The following is a 9,324-nucleotide window of genomic DNA, read 5'->3' on the forward strand; positions in this document are numbered from 1 at the left end:
ATATATTTTTACGTATATATTGATAGAGAGATAGATTAAGAGTGTAAAAAATGATCAGAATTCGGTTGGCTTTATAGGGACTTTCAGAATTTGGGCCTCCGCGACTCGCGGCATTTTTTGCCTTCAAACTCCGCGAGTCGCGGAGTTTGTAAATACAGCTCACACCAATTTGGAGTCTTTCTTGCCGACGGTTTATATTATAAATATAATATATATATAATTAATATAATTAATTATATATTATATTATATTTATATACATAGTTAACTTGTAATTTTTAGTCCGTTGCGTCGAGCGTTGAGAGTTGACTCATGTCCCGGTTCCGGATTTTTGAACGTCCTTGCGTACAATTTTATATCTTGTACTTTGCGTTTTGAATCTTGTACTCTTGTAATTTCGAGACGTTTCTTATCAATAATTGGAACCTCTTTGATTGTCTTTTGTACTTTTGAGCTTTTTGGTCGTTTGCGTCTTCAATTCGTCGAATCTGTCTTTTGTCTTCACCTTTTATTATTTAAACGAATATCACTTGTAAATAGAACAATTGCAACTAAAAGCTTGTCTTTCTTGAGGAATAATGCTATGAAATATATGTTCGTTTTTAGCATTATCAAAAGTATAAGATATTAAATTGTACACAAGGACGTTCGAAAATCCGGAACCGGGACCAGAGTCAACTCTCAACGCTCGACGCAACAGACTAAAAATTACAAGTCAACTATGCACATAAATATAATATAATATTTAAATAATTACTAAAATTATTTCTATATTATATTTATTTATATAATCCGTCGACAAGCTAGGAGCCAAGGCTTGGTGAGCTGTAAAAACAAACTCCGCGACTCGCGGAGTTTGAAGAAGGAAAGGGCCGCGAGTCGCAGAGATTCCCTGGACTCAAATCCCTATAAAACCCAACGAATTCTGATCATTTTTAAGATCATAAATCTATCTCTCTCTCAATATATACGTAATATATATATATATATATATATATATATATATATATATATATATATATATATATATATATATATATATATATATATATATATATATATATATTTATATTTTAATTTTAATTCCTAATAATAAGGGTATGTTAGCGAATGTTGTAAGGGTGTAAGTCGAAATTCTGTCCGTGTAACGCTACGCTATTTTTAATCATTGTAAGTTATGTTCAACCTTTTTAATTTAATGTCTCGTTGCTAAGTTATTATTATGCTTATTTAAAACGAAGTAATCATGATGTTGGGCTAATTACTAAAATTGGGTAATTGGGTTTTGTACCATAATTGGGGTTTGGACAAAAGAACGACACTTGTGGAAATTAGACTATGAGCTATTAATGGGCTTTATATTTGTTTAACTAAATGATAGTTTGTTAATTTTAATATAAAGATTTACAATTGGACGTCCCTATAAATAACCATATACACTCAATCGGACACGATGGACGGGGTATTTATATGTACGAATAATCGTTCATTTAACCGGACACGGGAATGGATTAATAGTCACTAGAATTATTAAAACAGGGGTGAAATTATGTACAAGGACACTTGGCATAATTGATAACAAAGTATTAAAACCTTAGGTTACACGCAGTCGATAACCTGGTGTAATTATTAAACAAAGTATTAAAATCTTGTTACAGTTTAAGTCCCCAATTAGTTGGAATATTTAACTTCGGGTATAAGGATAATTTGACGAGGACACTCGCACTTTATATTTATGACTGATGGACTGTTATGGACAAAAACCAGACGGACATATTAAATAATCCAGGACAAAGGACAATTAACCCATGGGCATAAAACTAAAATCAACACGTCAAACATCATGATTACGGAAGTTTAAATAAGCATAATTCTTTTATTTCATATTTAATTTCCTTTATTTTATATTTAATTGCACTTCTAATTATCGCACTTTTATTGTTATTGTATTTAATTGCACTTTTAATTATCATACTTTTTAATTATCGCAAGTTTATTTTATCGCACTTTTATTTATCGCAATTTCATTATCGTTATTTACTTTACGCTTTAAATTAAGTCTTTTATTTATTTAATATTTTACATTTTGTTTTAACTGTAACTAAAGTTTTAAAATCGACAAACCGGTCATTAAACGGTAAAAACGCCCCTTTATAATAATAATATTACTTATTTATATATTTGTATTTTTATAATAGTAAACTAATATAGCGTTAAGCTTTGATTAAAAGATTCCCTGTGGAACGAACCGAACTTACTAAAAACTACACTACTGTACGATTAGGTACACTGCCTATAAGTGTTGTAGCAAGGTTTAAGTATATCCATTCTATAAATAAATAAATATCTTGTGTAAAATTGTATCGCATTTAATAGTATTTCCTAGTAAAATTTAAGCTATTTTATATACACCTCGCATAACATCAATTGCTTCCGCTGTGCTTAGAGAGTCTGCATTCATATTGGCAGCTTTTGTTAAACATTAAACTTGCATTCTATTTTGGTTACATTAAATTGTGGGTGTTTGTTGACTTAGTTTTGGTCAACTTTTGATTAATTACTTGTTGGTTTTTATAAACTTACAGTTATTACATGTTTCCCTTATAGGAAATCATTTTTAAATATAGAATGCAATGTTATTTGTTAAATTCATTTAGAGTTATGATCAAGTTGTGGGACCAAGTGACGGAACCGTTAAGGGTACTTGATGGGCCATTACAGTTGGTATCAGAGTGTTGGTTGTAGGGAACTAGGCGGTCATAATGTGGTCAACCCTTGGTCGTTGGGATGCATTAGAGTCTAGTCTACAGCCCAACCCTTCATGTTATAGCATTAATATGCACTTCTGTTCTTATGAGGAATGTTTATAAGTTTGTTGCTTATTTTTATTTCTCCACTGTATGTTCGTATGCGTTTCTTGTTTGCAGAAACGTTACCAAAAGACGTCATGCTCCTGTTTCTGCTTTTGTTTCTACTTCTATTCCTACTCCTGTTTCTCCCTTTACCGCTCGACGTCATGCTCGTCAGCCTCGTATGGATGATCCGGTTAATTACTATATGTCTACTGTTACCCACATGACCGGGCTTTCCATCTAGAGACCCATATTGATGCTTTGAGTGACTGCATGCGTGTTCTGCCGCATATGAACGTAATTGATGACGTTAGGCGTGATATGGATAGGTTCGATAGCTTCAGGAGCGGTGTTGAGTTCGAGACCCGTAAGCGTGATCGTGAGGTGGACGCGAAGTTTAAGGCATTGGAGGATGGGATGCGTGGCATCAAAGCTAAGTTGGCGGTGGTGAAGGATAAGTTGAAGAAGTATGAGACTCCCGAGGAGCCTCATGCTGGACCAGCTTATCATACCCGCTCCAAGAAGATGTGATATGATATGATCATGGAAGATTTATTTATTTCATAGACCTATTTCCTAGTTACATCTCTCTTATATTCTGATTCCGGAGGAACTCCCATTTCGATTAAATGTATTCTCCGACTCATGCGAGTATATTTTTATAAAACCACATCGGTTAGTGAAACTGAGGGATGTCATTCACGACTTCTAGAATGCTCGGCATTCCAATGTCAGCTATTATATTTATGTATATAACATTCTTGTTAAATTACGTGCCTTTGTGCTTTGGTTTGCGAATCGGAAAACGTAATTCTTGAACTATAAAGATTCTCGATAATTCAAAGACATTTTTATGCCATCATTATTCATATTCAATTATTCATTTCTCTTGGTATTTTTGTCTCTTCGTTCTATCTTTAATACACTGTTTAAGAAATCATTTTAGAGAAAATTGTGTAGAAAATCGAAGTTGATCACGTATCCTGACCTTATGGGGTGATATTGAAATGGAAGTATGAATTAGTGTAATATAATGACGCCTGGCCAACGGGATTATATTAAAGTAAATCATATAGAAGCTTCAATATTGTTTCATGGAGAATAGGAAGCGAATCAAAGAAAATTCTTGTAAACACTACTTGTGTATTTGAATGGTAGCCTGCCAAAAATTTGAGAAAAAATGACCACGTAGCCAAGGACTATGCAAGGAGGACTTTTATTGAAGATTCGTTAACCTTAGAAATTTGTTACAGATTCGAACGCCCTAGGCACTTAAAGAACAAGTGCTTAATTAGAATAAACACTGGACCTGCTCGTGATAGGACAATATTTGTCTCAGCTAGAGAGGCTCACATGGATCCTAATTTCGATGATAGTGCATTCCTCCTCATGATTTTATGATTTCGAAGTTGTTTAACACTAGTACGGTAGAAGCCGTATATCCAAGAAATTTGGTGCTGTGACTTATGAACCACCAACAACCATGGATGTTAAAATTTCTATAGAACCAAGTAATGGTAAACTGATGAAGGAGGATGCATAATTTGAAGTTGTGCTTTAAATTTAACGGAAAGGTCATTTGAAGATGACCTCATACCAATAAAGCTAAAAAGGTTTGATGTCGTGATTGGCCAGGATTGGATATCAAAGAATAGAGCTGGGATCGTTTGCCTTGGTAACTCATTCGTACTCCTCAAGGAGATGGAGAATCGTTAATGATCTTTGGAGATAAGAAATACAAGCAGTTAAATCTTATCTGGTGTTTAAAAGTTCAAAAGTACCTTAGAAAAGGATGTCATGCTATTCTTGCTCGTGGGAGCAAACCCGATTTAGAAGAAAGGTGATATCGGCTAAAAAGTCACGTTTTCACCCCGGTATTAAGGCCCAAAAACAAGAAAGATTCGAACTTTATCAGCAAAATACCCACTTCGTCGGTTAGAATTGAAGAACAAGTAATTACGAAGACAGTGCAAAAAGAATCAAGAGAATCAGAGCTAAAACGAAGATTCTAGAGCGAAAACGGTGAAAGATAAGAAATCAAGTTACGATCCAGGGAATCATCAAGCCAAACGGTTTGCCAAACGGGCTGCCAAATGGCCTTCCAGTGTGGTAAACGGCCTGCTAAACACCCAGATCAAACGGCATCGTTAAACGGCTTGCCTTAGTAAACGGGCCCTGCAAACGGCTTGCCAAAAGGCCTGCCAAACGGCCTGCCAGCCGTTTGCAGGCAAATTTTGTGCTTATTTAAGGGGTCTTTGTCATTCATTCCAATACACACTTCAATTCACTTCTTTCTCTCTCTTATACAGTATTAGTCATACTCTCAAGGCCTTCGACTCCGTGCGGGAAACCTAGTACTAAGAGAAGAACGCTGAAGATTGTATTAAGAGCGGTCTGGAGTCTTGAAGTTGTCACTTTTGTATTCAAAACTCATTTAATCTACTGGTACTGCTATCCCTTATCTTTATATAACGTCTTCTATCATTATGTTCCGTGATATTGTTGCCATGATTAGCGAGTAGTTATCTTTAGTGTATGCTATGATGTAAGCAGTTATAATGCCGAAATGATGTTATGGTTTGTGTATGTTGTTGAAATGCTTTCCGATTATGCTTTAAACTCAATCACTTTTCCAACTACTAGAACATAGTTATTGGCTCTGTTATTGGGAAGTCGCGAACCCTGATTCAGAGTACACTATCTGTGTCACCCCTTGGTAAGAGAAGTCTATCGGATACAACGTAAGATCGACTGAGGCACACCGGTTGTAGTAAATCTATCGAGATTTGGATTCTGACTGAGGACTCTTTCGTAGTGAAACATCTAACTAGACCCTTAGTACATTGTCGGTCCCAGACCATGCTAGTGTAGTCACCAAGCATATAAACTTCGTACGTGCACGCTGAAGCACAGCGGTTATTGTAAGCTGTACCTCTGCTAAGTAAGGCCATGGAACCCAGTCAGTGTTGATTAGTACACTGCACCATAACGTGGTCTCAAGCATTGCACCCCACTTGAGGGATTCTTAGTTAATTAAGGAACTGTTCATTTAGACACATAAAGGATTGGACAGTTAGGATAACCGAACGTGTTCATGGAAGTCAGCTTGACTTGGCCATGGTGTTCTTTATGGTTGAACTCTTTTTAAAGGGCCTAACTATCTTTCAAAACTAATCATTAACGAAAGCATTGAAACACATCACGTCTCTCAGATATGGTAAACCATGTATTCTATTATGCTTAAGAAAGTTTAGACCATTGTGGAATGTTAATACGTCGCCCAACCGAGTCGCTCAATTGGATGAGCCATCTGAACGTGTATGCCTGTAGTCAGACTGCACGGGCGTCGGGGGTAAGGGACGTTGCTGTCTATTCAGAATCTTCAAGCCTAACGCAGTACCCAGTGACATGTCTTATGACATGGGCTTTTAGGACCAGTGTAATGAATACAAGGCCTCTGCCTATTCATGAGCCAGCATTCCATAATCTCGACATAATAACTGATGAAGTCATAGTATGCACTCACTTTAACCTTATCTGAATTACGAATTTTATCGCATTTACATTATATGTCTTATAAATTAGAAAATCCCAAAATTAAGTAACCACTACTCCTTCCTAACTATCTTAGGCTTAAATATAGGTTCGATTCTACTGATATCTCAAAAATACGACTCTAGGTCATACTTCCCTTACTCATACTAAGGAGTAGTACGATTTAGGCCCCGTTAAATATAAATTTAAAACAGTACCCACCCCCTTGGTGGTTGATTCTGTCGTGCTACGGCCTGACGACACCGCACAAATAAAACCGTCTGTTTCGGCCATATCAAGGGGGAGTATAGTTTTTGGCACCGCTGCCGGGGAACTGGTATCTGGCAATACTGCTCTCTATCAAACTTATTCACAAGCATTTAGTGGTGTCTAAGAAAGACAATTATATACGGACTTGATTGTTGGATTTTCCGAACAGTCGCCAATTATATTGGGACCAAAAGGATCCTGCCTCTCTGTAGTCGGCCTGGCCACTTGGTTTGTTGAATTGTTCGTGCGGAGCTCTGTTATCGAAATACCAGGGAATCAGTAGCCAGAACCAAAAACATATTCAACCATAGGATAGTTAGTTAATTAAATTAGATTACCTTAGAATTAGATTACTCTAGAGTAGACTACCTTAGACTAGTTTAGCTTACCTTATATTAGTTTAGAAATTAGTTTATTTGATAAAAATTAAAAACAAAAAGGCATACCCAGTGTATGACCCAAACCCGATCTAGACCAGGACCATTGTTATTCGTACCTGATCCAGACGCAATAATCTCTAAAGCGCGCAAGGAAGCGCGAATCAGAAATCGAATGGCGTTACGCGTCACGTTAGCAGAAAATACCAAACTCTCGATTGAAGGTCGAGGAGGACCGATCAGATTTCCGGAGATTCAAGGACACTCGTTCGAGTTAAAACATCACATCATCCAGCTCATCCAGAAAAGCTGTCAGTTTCATGGATTACCGAATGACGATCCTAATTCTCACCTTGATAAATTCATATCTCTTTTGAACTCCTACAAACAGCCAGGGATAGGACAAGATATAGTCCGGCTATACTTGTTTCCTTATTCTCTCACTCATCATGCTCAAACTTGGTTCGAAGGACAAGAAAAAGATTCCATCACGTTATGGACGGAGATGACTACTAAATTCCTAACCAAATATTTCCCTCCTTCTAAACAAACCAAACTTAAGAATGACATCATTAACTTCAAACAAAGTTATGATGAATCTATTTACACTGCATGGGAGCGATTCAAAATCCTATTGAAGAAATGCCCTAATCACCAGCTAGAACGGTTAGCCCAAATGTGTACCTTTTATAATGCTCTTACGGTAAATCATAGGACGACGATCGTTGCAGCAGCTCAAGGGAATCTGATGAACCAAACCACAGACAAAGCATGAGAATTGCTCGAGAACATGACAATGCATCATCATGACTGGAACAGTGGTGAAACAACTTCATCATCTGCCCCACTCTCTGCACTTAATAATCAAACGGAAGCCATCAAATCCCTCACGGATAAGATGGAATCTTTTGCTAAACAACTCAGAGAATTGAAGACGCAGTCGCAGCAGGTCAGCCAAGCTCAGGCTTGTGTTAATTGTACCAACCCACAACCTACTGAAGAATATCAAGTTGAGTATGAAAACCCTGACGGTTCAGTCTGTTACATTCAATACCCAGCTCGTCCATCAAATCCCGGATTCAATCAATAACCTAGGGTTAATCAATTTCAGCGAAGCAATCAACCTTTTCGCTATTGCTATCCACCTTATCCAGCCCAGCAATCTCAATTGACCTACGATAAACTACTTCTACTCACTGGTTCACCAGTCGAGGAAAATTTCCCTACCACCCAGATTACAAAAGCAACTAACCCCACTCTCGGAGCTGATGATCAGTTGACTCAATACATGCAAGGACAACAACAGCTAAATCAGAGAACTGCAGCCAGGCAAGATCAGATGGAGATACTAATGAAAAATCAATTGACTCTGCTCAAAAGTCTGGAGACGCAGCTCGGACAGTTATCACAATGCCTTGAAACCCGATCGCAGGGAAGGGTACCAAGTAATACTATCCAACATCCCCACATAGAAGAAGCAAAGCAAATGGATTCTGTAATCCCAAAGGAAGAACCACGGAGAAGGTCAGCTAGGGCCAAGAACAAATCGACATATACTCAGAAGCTGACCCCTGAGACAAGAAGAAAGAAGGAAGACACATAGCAAGAGTTGATTATTTTGGTTGTTCCCCACCTTGGAGTGACGATCCGGAAATTTCCGACCAAATTTAAATCAAACTCTCGATACGATCCAATATCTTTGACATGATAAGCAAAGTCTGTAATGATGAGTCTCAAAATTTTTGAACTAATTTCATGAATTTATTTGACCTTCGACTGTTTCTGACGATTCACGAACAATTGTGTGTAAATAAATATGTATATATATATATATGTATATATATGTATATAAATATAAATATAAATATAAATGTAAGTATATATATAATTTAGGAAAATATAATTGAAACATTAGAATCAAATATGTAAAATAATATACAAGATAATAATGTTGTTATTAAAATGAATCTATATATAAACATATATGACTTCTATACATAATTGATGATTATATGTATATTGTAATATATTAAAATAACTAAATATTAAATATTTAAATATGTTATTATATAATATAAGTATTGCATAATTAATAATATGTAAGGTTAATATATTAAATTTAGTTACAAGATTAAAATATAATTATTATATCAATATTATTATTATTCTCATTATTTTTATTAATATTAATATTAAATTAGTATTATTAATATTATTATTGATACATAATATATAGATATAAAATTTAATACATGTAATTTGTTACATTAATATTATTATTATCATTATTAT

General features: G+C 35.8%; 1 non-coding gene across 1 annotated transcript; it reads right to left on the reverse strand.

Moving 5' to 3' along the window:
* Nucleotides 1-7,586: 7,586 nt before the first annotated feature.
* Nucleotides 7,587-7,692, reverse strand: LOC139869810 (small nucleolar RNA R71). The gene has a single exon (XR_011766388.1). It is a non-coding gene; the product is annotated as a small nucleolar RNA R71 (small nucleolar RNA).
* Nucleotides 7,693-9,324: the final 1,632 nt, after the last annotated feature.

Source organism: Rutidosis leptorrhynchoides, chromosome 9 (assembly GCF_046630445.1).
Source record: "Rutidosis leptorrhynchoides isolate AG116_Rl617_1_P2 chromosome 9, CSIRO_AGI_Rlap_v1, whole genome shotgun sequence".
NCBI classification, from domain to species: domain Eukaryota; kingdom Viridiplantae; phylum Streptophyta; class Magnoliopsida; order Asterales; family Asteraceae; genus Rutidosis; species Rutidosis leptorrhynchoides.